This window comes from Canis lupus, chromosome 22 (genome assembly GCF_048164855.1).
Source record: "Canis lupus baileyi chromosome 22, mCanLup2.hap1, whole genome shotgun sequence".
NCBI lineage: Eukaryota > Metazoa > Chordata > Mammalia > Carnivora > Canidae > Canis > Canis lupus.
This window is the reverse complement of record NC_132859.1, coordinates 32,149,883-32,171,400: the sequence shown is the minus strand read 5'-3', so window position 1 is coordinate 32,171,400 and position 21,518 is coordinate 32,149,883. Positions and strand designations below refer to the sequence as shown.

The window sequence follows — 21,518 nt, the reverse complement described above, 5'->3', positions numbered from 1 at the left end:
ATTTAAAATGTCTCCCACTTCACAATTCGCCTTTTTTTTTTTTTCCACTTAAAAATCAGGATATATGCTTTTTCTACCTATTAAAGTCTCCCTTAATAGATATAGTAAGAGGGACACCTGGGTGGCTCAGCAGTTGAGTGCCTGCCTTTGGCTCAGCGCGTGATGCAGGGAGTCCCGGGATCAAGTCCCACATCAAGCTCCCTGCATGGAGCCTGCTTCTCTCTCTGCCTATGTCTCTCCTCTCTCTCTCTGTGTCTCTCATGAATAAATCATTAAAATCTTTAAAAAAATAGATATAATAAGAGATTTAAATGCTGCACAGGTTTTAAAAAAATTGTCTTTGGAAAAGAGAAAAATCATCAGGGATGTGTCACTGATACACAGTGGCAGCTAAAATATCAAGTGAAAATGAGTGAATATGCAGGCTAAAAAAATCCTGAAGCATCATAATTTCTATATAAAAGGTAAAATACTGGGATGCCTTGCCTGGGCGGCTCTCAATTAAGTGTCTGACTCTTGATTGGGCTTCAGGGTCTTGAGATGGAGCCCTGTGTTGGGCTGCATGGCTCCGCACAGAGAGCACTTTAGACACTCTCTTTCCATCTCCCTCTACTCCCTCCTCCACTGGGGCTCTCTAATAAATAAATATTTTTAATGTAAATATTCTCTAAATTGGCATTAGGTGGAACACAATTTCCCGCATCCTATTTAAGTACTTTAGAGAGGACTATTCAGTTAAAAAAAAAAAAAAATCATTATTAAAGCCCTAAGGCCAAGAAAAAGACAAATTATTTTTAAATTTTAAAATATCAGAGAGCTATTCAGAAGTTCGATTAACCTAACCATAGCTTGAATAAAAGCTGTGAACTTGCCAAAATGATTATGCCTAAACTAACGACAAAATAATTTTTTGCTGAGCCACAAAATGATATTATTTCTAACAGTAAATAAATAATTTTCTTAAAGCCATAACATCAAAGTGAGTACATGCTTTCGAGAGAAAATTCAGAATATCAAATATGAAATAAAAAGTCAGAGAAAAGTTGCGGGATGGGGGTCAACATGTATGGTAAAAGGCCCAATATTTGAAGTCTGATAGGAAAATCTGAGGCTCAGAGATTGAATAAATATATTTAGAAAAATGACACCAGAGCAGCCCGGGTGGCTCAGCGGTTTAGCGTCACCTTCAGCCCAGGGCCTGATCCTGGAGGCCCCAGGATCGAGTCCCACGTCGGGCTCCCTGTATGGAGCCTGCTTCTCCCTTTGCCTGTGTCTCTGCCCCCCTTCTCTCTGTGTCTCTCATGAATAAGTAAATAAAAAGAAGAAAAGAAAAGAAAAAAGAAAAGAAAAGAAAAGAAAAGAAAAGAAAAGAAAAGAAAAGAGAAAAGAAACGAAAAGAAAAGAAAAGAAAAGAAAAAGAGAAAGAGAAAGAGAAAGAGAAAAATGACACCATAATACCTGCCATTACAGAACTACTGGGAGCCTAAAAAGATGAAGCATAAGACCTGATACAAAATAAGCACTCATAGGACACCTGGGTGGCTCAGGGGTTAAGCATCTGCCTTTGGCTCAGCACGTGATCCTGGAGTCCTGGGATGGAGTCTGCATTGGGCTCCCTGCATGGAGCCTGCTCCTCCTCCTGCTTGTGTCTCTGCCTCTCTCTGTCTCTCATGAATAAATAAATAAAATCTTTAAAAAGAAAAAAAATAGAAAAAGAAGCACTCAACAAAGGATATTTTAAAACTGTCCAAATTACTGTCTCTAGAGCAACAAAGAATTCTGTTTACCAAAAAACCTAACAACCAGGAGAGCATCCTCTGAAGGTTTTCTTTGCAGTTCCCTTTGTTTAAACTTCAACAGTTATTTGATCCTCTTCATATTTCTATTCAGTGATAACTATTTTCAAGCAATGCAGTTATGGCAAGTTATAAGAAATCTGGAGGTTTTAATTGCTTTTATTAAGCAATTTATTAACTTAATAACACTTTAATGGCAATAATTCAATTTTTCTCAGAAAGACTTGCAAGTTAGTAGAATGCACTGCTTCACTCCTCAGTCTGATAATTAACCTTGATACCCACCTGCAAAGTGCTCCATACTGTCAATAGAATAAAATGATCACCCTCTAAATCATAAAGATTCTAATAAAACGGTGAAGGCTGTCATCCCATGACATTTGTATTCACAAGCAAAGATTGTAGAAACACTTTAAAACACATTTCCATAAACTCCACAAATAGTCTTTCTGATCCAATGTACTTCTGGCTTTGGGGGCTGCTCATGACTATACTCGAGAATACAAGATAAAAGGATTTGTTACTTTTAACTTCACCTGAAGAATAAAGCTTGATGTATCAGACTAAAGCTCTACAACAGATCTTTATCTGCCTGAGAATAATATCCAATCATATTTTTTAAATAAACAATTTTAAAAACGACCAGACATCGGGAGAGGCATGAACAAAAGAGAAAATGAGAGAGGCTTGAAGAGTACTAGTAACGCCCTGTTGCCAATAAAGCATAATATATTAAACACTTAGATTATCAATCAGTGCCTTTATGATACCAAAAATCTTTCTTTTTTAAAGACTTTATTCATTTATTCATGAGAGACAGAGAAACAGAGAGAGAGAGAGAGAGAGAGAGAGAGGCAGAGACACAGGCAGAGGGAGAAGCAGGCTCCATGCAGGGAGCCCGATGTGGGACTCGATCCCGGGTCTCCAGGATCAGGCCCTGGGCCGAAGGCGGTGCTAAACCACTGAGCCACTCAGGCTGCCCTATGATACCAAAAATCTAATGGGAAAAAATAGGCAATACATATAGTCATAGGTAAATGTGAGGTGTTTAGGCCTGTGGAAAGAGATGATGATTGGCCTGCTGAGGTAGGGTAGTCAGAGTAGGCCACTAAGGTGACATCCCAGGAAAGACTAAAGGTCAGGGACTAATTCAAAGGAAGAGCAATCCAAGCAGAGGAAACCACCACTATAGAGACCCTGAGGTGAAAGTACATCTGGTATGTTAGAAGAATAGGAAAGAGGCCAGTGCAGCAGGAACAGAGTAATCAAGAGAATATGAGCTGAGGTCAAAGAGATAAAGAGGGACCTGACCACTTACTGTTTCACAGATTATTGTAATGGGAATCCAAGAAGTAATATGAACTTTCATTTTAAAAGGATCATCCTGTCATATTAAGAAAAGACTACAGAGAAGGAAGGACAGAAGCAGAAAGAACCACTGGGAAGCTGTGGCAATTCACTCAGGCAAGAAATGAAGATGGGCTAGACCAGAATAGTAACAATGGAGGAAGTGAGAAGTGGTGAGCCTGTATCGGTATTTTGAGTAGGTTAAAAGGCTTTGCTGACAGAATGGATGTAGAGTGAGAGAGAACGAATGGAATCAAGGATGATCCCAAGATCTTCATCCTAATGGAGAGATGGATTTGCTATTAACTGAACAACAAAGACTGCTGATGAAGCAGATTTGTTAGAGGGAACAAGTTCAGTTTTGTATTTTACTTTTGAGGGTCAATTAAATATTCCAATAGAATATTTAAATGAGTTTATTTTACAGACAGCTAATCAAAAATAAAATTTTAATAAAATTAAACTTTAATTGTTAATATCTATTTGACTAGCTAATCAATATAATAAATTTTCACTATTAATAATCTTTATTTCGGGGCAGCCCGGGTGGCTCAGCGGTTTAGCGCCACCTTCAGCCCAGGGCGTGATCTGAAGACCTGGGATCGAGTCCCACGTCGGGCTCCCTGCATGGAGCCTGCTTCTCCCTCTGCCTGTGTCTCTGCCTCTCTCTCTCTCTGTATGACTATCATAAATAAATTTTTAAAAAAATTAAAAAAATAAAATAAAATAAAAAAATAATAAAAAAATAATAATCCTCCCCCAGGAACTTGTTTGAGAGTTTACAACCAAACTTAAAGCTCACCCTATGAAGAAATAACTAATAAATACATCGTATAGAAAATTTTTTAGCTTAAGCAGGAGCTCATATTTTCAAAATTGATTACTCTCTCTCCTAAACTATTGATGGTGGTAAGCCTTGTTGCAAGATATAAGATCTAAAACAATTTACAGACCTGAGAATGAGGCAAAGTACTGAGTGTATTTAATATAAAAAACTAGAGATTACATTTTAAGGAAAAAAGTTATTTCAGCTGACAATAAGCATAACCCAAATTAATGAGTTTTGCAAACAAAAAAACTGGGTTAATTTAGTGATAAAATAGTGCAACCTCCTAATGAATTTTCTAATTGTTTTCCTTTTATTGACATCAGCCCATTAGCTGATGAGACTTCTACATACTAGTAAAAATGGAAATCCTTCATCAAAAGATATTGACAATCAAGCAATCTAGGGTCACACACAAGACATTTACATGTATGCTTAGTTATTTAAAGAAAAATACAACATTCTTAAGTTCTTTGCCTTAGTACTGCATGAAAATATTTGAATACCTATTATATGTAATATACCATATTGAGAAGATAATGAATTAGGTGTGCCATATACCTTCACTATCTTCAAAACAAGTGAAGAAAGTAAATGCATTTAACCCTTATAAATATAATAATTCCATCAGCAACTAACAATTATTGAGCCTTTATGCATCAGGCACTATTTTGAGTGTTTTGCATCTGTGAACTTATAATCCTCACACAAACATATGTAATTTTACAGACGAAGAAAGTAAGGCACAAAAAAAGTTACACAACTAGATGAAAAGGGGTATGTGTATCCTGAATACAACACATTAAAAAGTTTATATACCATGACCAAGTAGTATTTAACCCTGGAATGCAAGGACTATTCAACATACTCAAATCAATAAATGTGATACACTATACACTAACAGAATTAAAGACAAAAATCATATATATATATACACATGATATATATGTATATATCCATTGTGTGTGTGTGTGTATATATATACATACATACATATATACATATACATACATACATATATATATATACACATACATACATATATATATGTATGCGGTCCCTCGACAATCTCTCCAGAAGAAACCACTGTGCAACACTGCTTCTCACTCAAAGTAGCAGCTGCTATGGGTGCAGTAAGAGCAGAGAAAATTACAGAATGGAGGTGGTATTTGAGCTAGGCCTTAAAGTCCAAATGAAAGAAATGGAGAGAAGGCTATGCTTAAGCACTTGTATAGGGAAAGGTTTTTCAGGTTGCTACTTCTCTTTGGCCTCTGCATACAAAGGACACAGGCAGCACTGGTAACAGAAAGGTGGTCCACATACCCACAAAAAGTTTTGAGAGCACACTTAAGTCAACCCTGGCTTTAAGAGTAGCCTTAACTGTTCTCCAGGTATAATATTCCTGAGCTCTATCTCAGAGTCGAAGACAAAAATGAAGAGTATATGCTGATCACACTTGTGTGGTGTGTTCCAAGAGATAGGAGCTAGGCATACATAAACTGACACGCTACAAGCAATGACTTCTCTAATGAGAATATACTAGAAGAGAAAGACAATAATGACACACACGCAACTGGCTATGTTCAGTCCATAGTCACAGACCACCTTCGAGTTCTCATATGTGTTCCTAATTAAATTGGCCCCTCAGCCTGACTGGACAACATTCAGATGTTTCCCTTCAAGGGGAAAACCTTCCCTCTTGAGCCCAATTACAGAGCCTGGTTGAATAGGTAATATGAACAATCTTGGAAAACTGCAAAAGAAATTACAGTTGACCCCTGAACAATATGAGTTTGAACTGCACAGGTCCACTTAAAATATGAACTGTTTTTCATAAATACAGCGCATCCTGTTTTTTATTTTTTTAACATTTTTTCTCTAGTTTACAGTAAGAATACAGAGTGTATTACATGTAACATATAAAATATGTGTTAATCAATTGTTTATCTTATCGGTAAGGCTTCTGGCGAACAGTAGGCTATTAGTAGTTAAGTTCTGGGGGCGTCAAAAGTTGTATGCGGATTTTTTAACGGGGGGGGGGGGGGGGGAGGGAGTTGGTGACCTTAACCCCTCCATTATTCAAGAGTCAACTGTGCTCTTGAAATTTCCATGTAACTTGATAATCTTTATTTACTTATTACTGTCCTGGGAAGGAGAGTAAATAATTACAATCTTATTCCACTTTTTTATTCACTTGAAAATTTTACTCATGATCAATTTCAGACCTACTCAACTAAGAATTAAGTACTCTCCTGGTTTTCCCCCTACTCCCTAGAAGACAAACTCCTTCCTCTTTATTCATCTCTAAGTGCTATGATGTCAGAAGGCTTGGTCCTTTGGTCCTGGGTCATCTTTTTTTCTATACCCTTTCTGTACATATATTCGTCATTTCAGTGGACTTAAGTATCTTTATAATGGCAACTTCAAATTGATAGTTTTGGCTCTCCAATGCATGTTCAACTGCCTGTCTGGCATTTTTATCTGAATGTCTCATATTTTACATTTAATATATCCAAAACAGAACTTTTTTTTTTTTTTTTTTTTAGTAAAATTGACCATGGATGGGCAGCCCTGGTGGCTTAATGGTTTAGCGCCGCCTTCAGCCCAGGGCATGATCCTGGAGAACCAGGATCCAGTCCCACGTCGGGCTCCCTGCACGGAGCCTGCTTCTCCCTCTGCCTGTGTCTCTGCCTCTCTCTCTCTCTCTCTCTCTCTCTAATAAATAAATAAAATCTTTAAAAAAAAATGACCATGGTATATTTACAACTCTGTTTGTAGATACATATCTTTGCTATATTAAAGACTAAAAAGTTACTTTAAATTTCCAGACTAAAATTATCTTTCCCATAAAAATCAGCAACTCATCTATTTCATTTTATTTTTTCTCCATGCCCAGGCAAACAGCTTAAGAGAATATTATAAATACTAATTTGTGGTTTGATCAACCTTGATAGATGCTTTGCCTAACTAAACCCAACTCTGTATCTTTTTTTCAGATTAAGTTTAGTATTTTTCATATTCTGTGCTTTTATTTCTTTTTTTTTTCCGTGCTTTCATTGCAATCAGGAACTAATCAAATCTATCTACTATAGTTTAAAAACAGCAAAAATGCCCTCAGTCTATCTAGGGTGGGGACGAAAGTGGGACAAGGAGAGCAACCAACAGGGCACCTCAAGAGAGGGGCTGGGCACTGCCCCAGCAGCACTGAGGGCAGTAACAAAGAGTCTTGTTGAGTGTAAAGAGGGCACTGCCCGGCAGGCTGAGCCTGTCCGCCTATTCCTACAAAGCAGGCAGAGACCCTGAGGACTATTCACATGTCCAGCCTGCCTCAGAAGAAGCCAATACCTAGTTCTGGTTTCCCTGTCAGCAAGGCCAAATCTTCACAGGGCTATCTACACAGTTGAGAAGAGCCAGCTCTAGGCACAATATTACAGTCACATTGCCCTGGTGACACAACATCTGCAAATCATGCTGTTCCTACTTCAGATTCTTGATCCTGTCTGCCAAACTACTTCCCACCATGAATCTTCCCCATTTCAGAACAGGTACCACCATTTCCCCCAATAGACTCAAACCTGTTAATTTCGCTCTTTCCTCTAACATACCCCCACCACCACCTCTGTTGTCTATCCATCAGCTTGTCAATTCTTCTTCAAAAAATACACCTCCAGGGGCCCTAGGTGGGCTCAGCTTGTTATGTGTCTGCCTTCAGTTCAGGTCATGATCCCAGAGTTCTGGGATCAAGCCCCACTTTGGGCTCCTTCCTCAGCAGGGAGCCTGCTTCTGCCCCTCCCTCTGCCCGCTGCTCACCCTGCTTGTGCTCTCTCTCTCTCTGCCAAATAAATAAATGAAATTTCTAAAAAAAAAAAAAAAAAAGAGAGAGAGAGAGAAAGAAAGAAAAAAGAAAAGAAAAATATACTTCCAGTTTCCCTCTTTCCATCTTTACTGTTACCACCCTAAACCAGAATACCACCCTCTCTTACCTGGATGACTATACTATCAGCCTCCAATCTTATACTCTGCTCTTCTAGTCTAGCAGCCAGACAATTTTCCTAACAGCCAAACTCTACTGGATTTGACCCTAGCCTCATTTTTCAATCTTACCTTGTGCCACAGCATTCCTCTGCCTACTTCCACTGCCCTTCAGTCCAGCCACATCAGACTTCTTTCAGTTCCCTGAACACCAGAGCACATACCTGGCTATAGAGTCTTCACGCATGCAGTTTGGTACCCCGAGAGTCCTGCACACCTTTTGTAGCTAGCACCTTTTCTTCATTAAGTCTCAGTTTAGATATCATCTCCTCAGGAAAGCCTTCCAAACCCAAGTAGAATCCCGCTCTAAAACTCATCCTTTGTTTGTTTTCCTCATGGTAATTATTATTTCTGTATATCTGTTTTCCCTTTCTGTAAGGCAGTTTGGGGTTTCTTTAAATACAAGTCCCTGTCTGTCTTCACAGCTGAAACATAATCTCTCCACAAAGGCTGGAGACCCTTTGTCCTGTTTATAACTGCAACCCCAGTATTCAGCACAATGCTGATCATCTAACAGGCCCTTAGAAAACATCTGTTAATGGAAAATGAATATTAACTTCAAAATACACTCTACTCAGCTTATTTTATTATTCACACCAGTACCTTACACATTCTTATTCAATAATGTAATTTTATTTTGCTTTTTTTCCCAGGCCCCAATACCATTTTGAGCCTATTCATAGGCTTCCCTATTAATCTCTGACCAGCTGCTTTATCAAACATGGAGGTTATTCCTATCCCTGTGACCAGCTGCTTTATCAAACACGGAGGTTATTCCTATCCCTGTGACAAGTTCTTACCCCTTAACAATGCAGCAAAAATGCATTTGTGCTCTATCCTACCCTAATTCTAATAAGCACTAAGAGATGCTTAACCTAAGCCCTAAGGGATCAGTGTGTCAATAGACTGCCTCCTTCCCAAGCCTCCAGCAGACTATGGGGTATATAATCCCAACAGTCCTTGACTATATATAATTTATAAAGTCAATGTTGGAAACACATAAATAACAACGTAAGCCTACATAATCGCTTACCTACAAAGTGTGCTTACTCAAATATAATTTCTATTGTGTAGATTAGTCAAAATTCCCCAGGTGGATCCCCAGCTGCTGGGCCTGACCATGGAACTGAACTTCACTGGGTACATTTACATGTATGTGTCCAAATGAACATCCATCTCTGACTACCTTCTACACAGAAAACTGATAATCAGCTCAACCAAAATTTACCATCTCTAAAATCCACAGTAAGGAGTTCCCAACTGGCTGATTACAAAACTATACTCAATTTGGTCATCTCTCAATCCCTAACTTTTTTCTTTTTGAAGTTGCCAGTATTAACTTATTTTTATTATAATATTTCCTAAATGAATATAAACATAAAGTCAACAATACATTTCTGGTATTTATAGCTCATAGATAAAAACATAAAAGTAAATACATACATAATAATGTATCTAATAAATTTTAATTAATAATACTAGCTTCATATTTTGGGCATTGTTTCGCTGAAACTAAGTTTTTCTTTTATATATCATTACCATGATAAATTCATCTGAGAATGTATACCAAAATGTACACCATGAAAATTCTGAAAACAAATTTTTTTCAAATTAAGTTTTTAATTCCAGTATAGTTAAGATACAGTTTTATACTTGTTTCAGATGTACAATATAATGATTCAACAACTCCATACATCATTACTCAGGGCTCATCATAAGTGTACTATTAATCCTCTTTACCTATTTCACCCACTGCCCCTCTGATATGTTTTATTTTAAAGCAGTAACCTCAGTTAAAGTTACTGTCTTTTTTTCAACAAGAATATTCTTCACATGAAGCATACTTCAGAATACATGGTTGGTTCTAATATAAAAAAAAATTCTATCCAAGAAAAATAGAATGCACACCTTCTTCAAGTACACACAGAAGAATCCCCTGGTTGAATCACATAAAAAGAGGGCACTTGCTGGTTTAGTCAGTAGAGCACACAACGCTTGATCTTGGGGTCATGAGTTCAAGCCCCTTGTTGGGTATAGCACTTACTTTAAAAAAAAAAAAAAAAATATATATATATATATATATACCCAAACTCCTAACTTCTTTAAATGATGGCGCCAGAGGAATGAAAGACTATTTCAAGTGTGGAGAATGATGACATGAGAAACCATGTGCAACTCCCATTTCTCTGTAAAAAGATTCTGACACCGACCAACCCATTAACCTACATCTCTGGTGACCTCAAAAACTGGAGGGATTGTTTAACAGCTTTTCCCTGCTTGCAAGTTGGATATACGTAGCCTATACATAATTCAAAGAAGGAGCTTAAGCCAATTTTAGCTAATGACCATATGATATATTTGATATTTTTTTTTTTAGATTTATTTATTTATTTATGATAGAGACACAGAAAGAGAGAGGCAGAGATACAGGCAGAGGGAGAAGCAGGCTCCATGCCAGGAGCCAGACGCAGGACTCAATCCCGGGACTCCAGGATCATGCCCTGGGCCAAAAGGCAGGCGCCAAACCACCGAGCCACCCAGGGATCTCCGATACATTTGATATTTATTATGGGTTTTATAACACCTATATTTACGCATTTGAGAAGGCTACCCTGAATTTAGTACTTAAAACATTTTGTCCATTATAATATATTCAGAATACTATGGGATTCATATTCCATGGTTTTTAAATACTATGTGTTTTCACCTCATTCTACATAGTGATTACTGATTTTCCACTAATGTAGATTAAGAACAGAATAAGTCTGCTACATAAATATTAGAAACGACTTCCAATGCTCCATTTGAGGTCCATTTTATCTTTCAGGCAAAGCTAACTTACAATGAGGTTCTTCTGGCACTACAATAACTAAAGCCACCTGGAGATAGTCCAAGCCATTTGGATAGTGCCAGAAGTGCCTTACACCCACTCAAATTTAGAACAAAGCACATAAGCATTTGTTTCAATGTATTAAGAAATCATCCAAAGCAAAATATCTATTATGTGAACTATGAAAATTTCTAAAGGATCTGACAACAATGAAACAGGACAGTAAAAGATAATTACTTTGTCCTCTCTTAAAACTTATCTGTCCCTTCTCCTACCTCAAATTCCAATTATTGGCAAAGTAAGATCATAACACTGTTTAATATCATTTATAAACCAGGCTACTGCCAGATATTTACTACAATGATGCACAACGGCTTGGCCAGGAAGGCAAAACTTTTATCTTACATTGGAAAATATGTTAACTCAGAAAGAACTAAGAGACGTCCTACCTTACCCTACTCAAGGCGGGCAACTCCCAAGCTCCTATAGTTCTACTTTCCCAGATTCTAGGCCATCTTATCCTGCCCTGGCACATTAGTACCAGTCCCCCTCCTACAGAATCCCTTACTCATTACTCAGGCACCTGAAATCCAAAAACTGCTCCATTTGCCTGCTAACTTAAGCCTACTACCAAAATATCAATTGCTGAAAACAATAAGCAGTTTTGCCTCTCTTAGAAACTCTGCCCTAGCTTCAGGCAAGGATTATCCTCCAGCACTTGCATCTGAATCTCACCTTCTTTCACCTGGATGCAGGTCTCAGATCATTCTGTGATGTGGCATTAGGCCACAAAATTTTGCCATATTGGACCAAAGTTTTAAAATAAATGTCTCAATCGGTGGTCATAATGAAACAGGCGGTCCACATGTATTGTATAAAGAGCAATGGTAGTTTCTTTAGTGTACTCTCTCTTTTGAAATCTTTAAAACTGGGATGCCTCGGTGGCTCTGAGGTTGGGCCTCTGCCTTTGGTTCAGAGTGTGATCCCGGAGTTCCGGGAAAGAGTCCCACATCGGGCTCCCTGCACGGAGCCTGCTTCTCCCTCTGCCTGTATCTCTGCCTTCTCTCTGTGTCTCTCATGAATAAATAAATAAAATCTTTAAAAAAAAAAAAAAAAGAAATCTTTAAAACTTTGAATTTTCTTTTAATCCTAAGATTTCCTGGCTCATGGAATGTTTATGTTAGAAAAAAAAATCCTAAAAACCCACAAATTTTTTTCATTAATACTTAAACAATTTCTAAAGATGAAAATAATATTTTTTTTTAAGGGCACCTGAGTGGCTTAGTAGTTAAGCATCTGCCTACAGCCCAGGTCATGATCCCGGGGTCCTGGGATCGGGTCCCAGATCAGGCTCCCCACAGGGAACCTGCTTCTCCCTAAGCCTATGTCTCTGCCCCTCTCTGTATCTCTCATGATTAAATACATAAAATCTTAAAAAAAAAAAAAAAAAAGGAAAGAAATTAATATTTTTTCCAGGACCAAAGGAGAAGGGGGAAATCATGAGGATTGCAGTTTGATTACACAGTTTGATAGACTTGATGGTATGTATACTGACGAAATAATTATTCAAAAGATTTGCATTAGATGATTAGCTTAATTTCTATTATAATTTGGTTAACAGTAATATTTTTATTTCTTGACTACATCTGAGAAGTGGAGTTTATGAAACAACATGTAATAATCTGGGACCTATCAAACTGATGGATATTAATTGATGTCCCTAAGCCCCATGCCAGGCTCTTATTTCCTCATGTTCTCCATATGTTGTCCTTTCCTTATAAATGTAAAAGTTATGAGTAAAGAAGGAAATAAAAACCTAATTCAGATATGGAACTGATAACAAACAAGCTGCTTTAAATATGTCAATAAGCAGGATCCCAGGGTGGCTCAGCGGTTTAGTGCCTGCCTTCAGCCCAGGGCATGATCCTGGAGTCCCGGGATCGGGTCCCGCATCGGGCTCCCTGTGTGGAGCCTGCTTCTCCCTCTGCCTGTGTCTCTGCCTCTCCCTCTCTCTCAGTGTCTCTCATGAATAAATAAATAAAATCTTTAATAAATAAATATGTCAATAAGCTGTGTAAATCACATATAACATACTCCAAAAGGGCAAAAGTGCAAGAAAAAAATGAGTCACAATCCACAGGTGTAGAGCACAAAGGTGATAAAAATATATTTCATTTATCTAGGGTCCAGCAGTTGAGAAATACCATTCTAGTACTACTTCACATCTGACACCTGGAAATCCCTCTGAAATAAGCAAACAGATTCATTTTTAATTCCTCGAGAGATGAAGCAGGTATTACCTCCTGAAGTCATCTCTTATTTCTCTAGACAGCTCTGATTGAAGATGAAGCCTTTTTATCAAGAAGAAAATGGTTTCCTTCTAATTTAACACAGCAGTGCTAGCTCTACTCCCTATAATCACACAGAAGATTAATCTCTCTTCCACTGTATGGCTCTGAAAACAGTTAAAACACAGTTATTGTGGCCGTCACTTTTCCAGACAAAATAACTCCAATACCTCTTAAGTGTACTTCATAATCATGGGAAGAATTCTCCATTCTCCTTGTTTGCATTAGTTATATCTAAATTTTCTGAGTGCATAAAACAAATCCATTCTATCAATGAAATAAGCAACACACTGAACTCTTAGAACTGAGTCCTGGCTTCCTCATTAAACTGCACATGGAAAGTGCCATTTCCTCTCTGGGCTTGAGAGTGCTAGACCACACATTTTCTAGTTTCAATATATTATGAATACATCTCAAAACCATGATTTGCAATATTGCTTTTATTTTGTTAAAAAGTTAAAAATAAATATTTACCCAATATTTTTTAATATTCACAAGGCCTTTTACTTAATATGGGCACTACGTGTGATGACCCTAAAATAACAGTATTTAAAAGTCCCTGACACTTAGAACATAATGGTGGCTGCTGGGAATAGAGGAGAGAAGGGTGACAAATACTTATGTAGTATAATCATGTAACTATAAGCACAATTTTAAAAGGTCCAAATTTACCTAAATTGAAATTAAGCATAAATTTAAGCTTGAGAAGTTCTTGTTTTTCTAGATCTGAACTGTATAATACAGTAGTTAATAATCACATAATGGCTATCTAAATTTATATTAAGCTAAATTATAAGTTCATTTACTGAGATTAGCCACCTTTCGAGTACTAAACAGCCATAATATGGCTAGTAGCTACTGTACTGAACAATGAACAACACAGATATAGAACACTTATGTCACAGCAACAAGTTCTACTGGGGCAGTGCCATTCTAAATAGATCACTTGTATCTACTTTGCATATGGAAGACCTGCATAGCAAAGTCTCAAAACACTTGGCCTCTAAAATCAGAAAGCCAAGGCTGAAATCCCAGTTCTGCCACTTACTTGCTATGTGACCTTGGGCAAGTTACTCAATCTCTCTAAGCCTTTCTTCCCATCTATAAAATACTGTCTAAAACTAGTATCCACTTCAAGGTTAGTCATGAAGATGCAAAGAGATAATGTTGGTAAAGCACTCTGCACACAGCCTCACTGAAGCATTCAATACTTGTCAGCTCCTAGTATAATTAACTGTACTTATTCATGTATAGGTTCTCTAAACATCAACTAAATGTTAGGATTTGAAATATAAAGATTGAAGAGAGTATTCTTACCCAAGGGGGTAAAATAGATAAAACAGTTATAACATGAAGCATCAGAAGAAGTGACAACAGTTGAGCAGGTGTAGAAGGGGAAAGTGCTAGATCCCTCGGTGGAGGGAACAGCAGGTGCCAAGACAGTAACCCTAGCTCTGATATGAGAGCTCTGTCTCTTCTTTTGATAATTTCACCTATTACTAGGCTGCATCTTCCATAAGGTAGGGACTTATGGAGTCCCTACACTCTATGGATTGGAATAGAAAATGAATTTGAGCTTACGGCTTTCCGTAATTCTATTATGCATTTTAGCACAATGTGCTGCTTCTACAAAATGGGGATTTAGATATACCTTTAAAGCATCCCAGTAAGTCTCTAAAGTATGCATTCTAAATAAAAGGTTCTAATGAACATTTACAAAAAAGTCAAAAACACACTTTAACAACCAATTTAAAAATCAAAATTTCCACTGTTCTCAAAATAAGATATACAACAAAACTATTTCACTTGTTGTTTGCCATAGCATTTAGTTGATAAATATTTAAGTTAATGAATGTAATAATCACTATAAAGAAATGCTTTGGGTGCATTAAAGAACACAATTTTCAGGGCATCTTAAAAGATAACACAGCAACATGAATTAAATTTCACATGTTAGAAAGTAATATGACATTTCTAAGTGCTTAGGTAACAAATCTGAAACAATAACCAGCTTAAAATTGGGCAAAATAATATAAGTGATAAAAAATTCTGTTCCTTTTATAAAATCTAATCCCAGTGTGATCATTTAACACGTTTTTTCAGACACATTCTTGTACTGCTCTTAAAACAGCAAAAGAGCTAAAAAAAAAAAAAAAAAAGGAAATAAAATATCAAAGAAAGTAACAGGCACTATCTAGCCCATTAGCACACAACTCACTTTATCACTCAACATTTTTCTTTATTATGAAATAAACATTTTTAGATCTGTAGTTAAAGGCAGATATTTAAGAATTAACATTTTTAAAATAAGAAAGCAAAAAATTTTCTGATTTTATGGAGATAGTTATATTTTCCCCACACTCAGTTCTGAAGTAAAGATACATGACAGCAAACAATTCTACCTGAAGTTCCCCAACTGAAGTAACAGCACCTTAAGGCTCTATGTAGGCTATGCCCAGGTGAAAGTCAGTCTCAAGGTAAAGGCAAAAAGAAACTTTCGCAGTAAGGAAGGAGAACACCTTTAAAGTCATAAAGGTACAGAAATGAAACATAAACAAGCTTGAAACTCAGGGCCAATGGAATACAGAGTAAGATCATGCTTTCTCATTCTCTGTCACCCTACATATACTCCAACTCTATGGCTATCCAACCCATAGGTGCTATTCCAAACAATTCTTCAGCTGTTCTAACCATTTAATGCATCTCAAATATTAAAGACTTTTGTCTTCATAAAGTCTATGCAAAATCACTTATCACTGCAGCAATGGAGTCAAGAACTCCTAGGTGTGAATAAAAAATATTCCTCAATTATCTGTACTAAAGAAAGGAGAGAGGGATATGAATAATTCAGTATACTATGTAAGATAGGCTCTTCAATGTATATTAAATTTTATCATGTTAATGACTCCTCAAAAGAGGCATTCCAGCCTTCTGCCAACCAATACACATTTATATCACCTTTCAGTTATTCATAGTGTTTATTAATCATCAGCCTCACTCCAAAAAGACTCTGATAGGGCTTAACAAATTTATGTAGTATAAAAGTACAAAATGAAGATACAGAGCTTCAAAAATAGTTGGGGGGAAACAGTAACAAAATAAAATACAATCAGAGTTGAGGTTCCTATACAAAACAGTTTACTACTAAAGTCAAAAAGTAAAGAACTCTATTAGCTTCTGGGCAACCAAAGTAAAGAGGAAAGCATTATCAATCTTAAGATTTGCAGAAGCCACAGATATTGGCAGGTTCTGCCAATAGTATCATCATTCCCCTAATCTTGTTTCTCCAAGCATCTGTATGTCTTATTTCTCAATTAGCTATAACCAGATTTCTAGGATTAGAACTACACCAGATATCCAGGATATCTTATTGTAGCCTACACTTGCCCTAGCACACATCTAATATTAAGCCCTCAATAAATACTAAAACAAATTTTAAGGGAAGGTGACCTAAAATCAGACTGAGTAACTGGGAAAAATCAATTTGGCATTAAAAAGCGCAGACAGTTGCAAACACTGAGTTAAGAACTGTCAAATAGGGATCCCTGGGTGGCGCAGAGGTTTGGCGCCTGCCTTTGGCCCAGGGCGCGATCCTGGAGACCCGGGATCGAATCCCACGTCGGGCTCCCGGTGCATGGAAGCCTGCTTCTCCCTCTGCCTGTGTCTCTGCCTCTCTCTCTCTCTCTCTGTGTGACTGTCATAAATAATTAAAAAAAATATTATAAAAAAAAAAAAGAACTGTCAAATATAAAGAAATTCTTTACCTGAACAAGTGCCAGTAATAATAATACTAAGATATATACCCACAAGCACACACACAAGGGAGTGTGGGAGAGAAATCATTACAACTCAAAAAAATGACTTTTCAAAATGTTCAGACAAAAACCTGTTTCATGGAATACAGAAATATAAATCAAAATAGGACAAATGATACTTTGTGTCTTTTTAATGATTTTACTTATTTATTCATGAGACACAGAGACAGGGAGGCAGAGACACAGAGGTAAGAGAAGTAGGCTTCATGCAAGGAGTCCAATGTGGGACTCGATCCCAGGAATCTGAGATCACACCCTGAGCCAAAGGCAGATGCTCAACCGCTGAGCCACCCAGGCATCCCACAAATGATATTTTGGATTGCCTTGCATGTTGATTTTTTTTTTCCTTTACTGAACCACAAACTAAATTTTTCTATCTAGTCACACATGTAAAACAATAAAGGATGAAAGAGCAGAAAACCTGGGTTTAAATCCAAATCAACTAGTTGTACAACTGTGAGCAAGTTACTTAATTCCAGGATTCTCACAGTAATTGAAAAGACTAAATGATAATCGTATATGCAAATCCTTGATAAGCTAAAAAAATGCCAAATATTACCACAATAACCAAAAAAAGAAAAAAATCCGTGACAATAATTAGATTTTTGCACTAGAGGCTCTTTACAGAGCACTCCTATATAAACGCTATCCTCGATTTCTATTTCAATGCCTTCCATTCATACAGTTTTGAAAACTGTTAACCGAAACACACTTTCTCTAAATGTTACTTCAGTTACTATGATCTGGAAAATACATTTTCTGCTATTAGATGGCTCTCATCAACAGTAGGTGAGACAGTGATTTATGTCCAGGGCAGCCAGGGTGGCTCAGCAGTTTGGTGCCGCCTTTGGCCCAGGGCCTAATCCTGGAGACCTGGGATTGAGTCCCAGGTCAGGCTCTCTGCATGGAGCCTTGCTTCTCCCTCTGTCTGTGTCTCTGCCTCTCTCTCTCTCTCTGTCTCTCTGTCTCTCATGAATGAATAAATAAAATCTTTAAAAAAAAAAAAAGATTTATGTCCAGTCATGGCCTCTCCTATGCTGGCAACACCTTAACTAATCAGTGAAGACAATGAAAAATAAACCAGAGAACTTAATATTTCTGATTCAAAACTTACTACAAAGCTGCAGTAATCAAGACTCTGTGTCAATAAAAAGAAAGACTGTGTAGGAGTGGCATAAGAACAGACATACAGATCAAAGGAATAACATTTAGAGTTCAGAAATAAACCTTGACATTGATGATCCATTGATTTTTTTCAACAAAGATGGCAAGACAATTCAATGGTCTTTTCAGCAAATGATGCTGACATAATTGGATATCCACCCACAAAAAAAATGAATGTGGACCTTTACCTCACACCATATACAAAATGGATCAGAATCAACATACAAAAGCTAAAACTAAAAACTTTCCCTGAGGAAAAATATAAGTGTACTTCTTTCTAGTATTGGATTAGGCAATGGTTTCTTAAGAAGTGACATCAAGCACACAACAAGAGAAAAACAGGTAATTTGGACTACAACAAATTTAAAATTTTGTGCTTCAAAGATCAGTATCAAGAAAGAAAAAAAACCCACAGGAGAAAATATTTGCAAATCATATATCTTATGCCAGACTTGTATCCAAAATAAAGAATACTTATAACTCAATAGAAAGACAACTCAATTTAAAAATGGGCAAAGATTTGAATAGATCTTTCTCCAAAAAAGATATAAAAATGGCCAAAAGCATATGAAGAGATGGTCATCATCATCAGTATATTCACCAAGATAATGCAAATCAAAACTACAATGACGTAGCACTTCATACCTACTAAAATGATTATCATCAAAAAAAAAAAAAGACAAAAATAATTGCCAACGTGGTGGCGAAAGTGGAACTCTCACACTTGCTAGTAGGAAAATAAAATGATACAACCACTTTATAATACAGTCTGGTAGTTCCCAAAAGGTTAAACATAGTTACTCTATGACTCAACAATTCTACTCCTAGGAATAAACCCCCCAAAATGAAAACATATGTCCACACAAAATCTTGTACACGAACATTCACAGCAGCATTATTCATACAGCAGAAAAGTAGAAACAACCCAAATGTGCATCAACTGATGAATGGATAAATAAAACGCAGTATATCCACACAATGGAATATTATTCAGAGACAAAAATGTAAAGTACTGATGCACGCTACAACATGAACCGATGAAAGTTATGTTTCATGAAAGAAGCCAGTCACAAAAGACTACATTTTATATGATTCCGTTAATACAAAAATGTCCAGAACAGGCAAATCTGTAAGAGACAGAACAGACTGCCTACGGCTCAGAGCTGGTGAGCTGGGAGGAAATGGGGAAGCAGTGACTGTTGAAAGGTTTAGTGTATCTTTTGGGGGTGATCAAAATGTTGTAAAATTGATTGTGATGGCTACACAATTCTGTGAATATAGTAAAAGCCACTGAATTTTACTTTAAATTACATCTTGGGATGCCTGGGTGGCTCAGTGGTTAAGCGCCTGCCTTTGGCTCAGGGCATGATCCTGGAGTCCCGGGATCGAGTTTCACATCAGGCTCCCTGTATGGGGCCTGCTTCTCCCTCTGCCTATGTCTCTGCCTCTCTCTCTCTCTCTGTGTCTCTCATGAATAAATAAATAAGTAATTCTTAATTTTTTAAAAAATAAATAATTACATCTCAATAAAGCCAATTAGTTTTCTTTTTTTTTTTTAAGATTTTTTTTTTATTTATTCATGAGAGACCTAGAGAGACAGGCAGAGAGAGAAGCAAGCTCTACGCTGGGAGCCTGACGTGGGACCTGATCCCGCGACTTCAGGATCACGCCCTGGGCCTGGGTGGAAGGCAGGCACTAAACCACTGAGCCACCCAGGGATCCCCTAGTTTTCTTTTTAAAGTAAAGCAGAGCCTGTGTTCAGTGAAATTATTCAAACAGCAATAAAAAGTGAAAACTGCTAGCCAGTGTAACTGAATTACATCTTCTTTTCTAGTATTTTCTCCTTATACTTGCTCAATTACTAAATCAAAAATCAAAATCCGAACAAGTCATTTTACCATAGTCTCTACTTTCAAAAAGTAGTAATAGTCTCTACTTTTAAAAAGTAGTAAGAATCTCTACCCTTTCTATTCTCATGCAGTTAATACAAACTTGGGCAGTATCAGAAAATGACAGAATTTCCATTTAGTTTCCCTACATTACAAAAGAACAACAATACCAAAAAAAATACCCTTTGGATGACAAAAGTTTTAATTTTAATTTGGACATTTTTCTAGCTAGCTCCTAGTTTACCACTAGCATCAAGGAAACAGAAATGAACATACTAGCACATTTGTGAAGAATCGTGATAGTCATGACATATAGTCATTTACAAGGGGCAGCAATTCTACCCTAGTAGGACTCTATAAGGATATAACAAGAATTCTTCTGGCTCCATCCAGCTAAGCCAGTATGCAAGTAACTGAGGTAGTGAGCAATTCCAGTCCAATAACTACAACTTAGCCAGCAATACAAAAACATTTATGGATCTGAAGAGGCCTCAGAAGAGAGCCTTTGCAAATGTCTTGGGTCAATTATGTTATTCATCATAAGAGTTGAAGCCAAGCAAAATATATTCTACTACTTATAAGAAATATTCTAAATATACAACCAAATTTCACCCAAACTATATAATTTTCTATGCCAATGGCCCTACAGACCCTATGATTTTATGAACAGAAACTTTTCTCTTAGATATAAAGTTTTGTTTTTAAACATTAACTCAGGCTGTAAGAGAAAAAATACCAAAGATAATTGAATCCAGTTTTTAAAAACTGTATTATTGCATTTTTACCTTAAAGACAAAAGAAAAAGTGAAATGAAAATTGAAAGAGGGACGCCTGGGTGGCTCAGCAGCTTAGCGCCTGCCTTTGGCCCAGGGCATGATCCTGGAGTCCCGGGATCGAGTCCCTCTTCGGGCTCCCTGCATGGAGCCTGCTTCTCCCTCTGCCTGTGTCTCTGCCTCTCTCTCTTTCTGTGTCTCTCATGAATAAATAAAATCTTTAAAAAAAGAAAATTGAAAGATATGTAGCCATGTGTTTCCTATAAGAAGAAATAATTCAACCTATTATCAAAGTATTTTGTGGATGCTTTTAAAATAACACTTAAATGTTATTTCATTCAAATACCTGAAAGAAAAAAACAATACCACAAAATGCCTTACATAAACATATCTATCTATACTGAATGATATAATTCAGAAGGACTTTATATTCCCAACATAAATGACAGACTCACAGAATACTTAAACACATACTAATTTCTCCTGGATAATTTCAAGAATTGCTTAACTGGGCATCCCATAAGAGATGCACCAAAACTTTCTGAAGGGCTTATTATGTATCACATCCACATTTTAAAATGCTTTATTTATATAGTTTACATAACCATAATGATATTATTAACTATGGCTTAATGAAAAAGTAAACCTCCAAATTTCAGATATTATATATAAACTTTTTTTACTTTAAATAGAACTGC

The 21,518-nt window shown here is 36.9% G+C and overlaps 1 protein-coding gene across 9 annotated transcripts in view; it reads right to left on the bottom strand.

Annotated features, from left to right (window-relative positions):
• Positions 1 to 21,518, bottom strand: part of UBE2E2 (ubiquitin conjugating enzyme E2 E2) — a 471,670-nt gene that overhangs the window by 332,052 nt on the left and 118,100 nt on the right. The gene's annotated exons all lie outside the window — the stretch shown is intronic.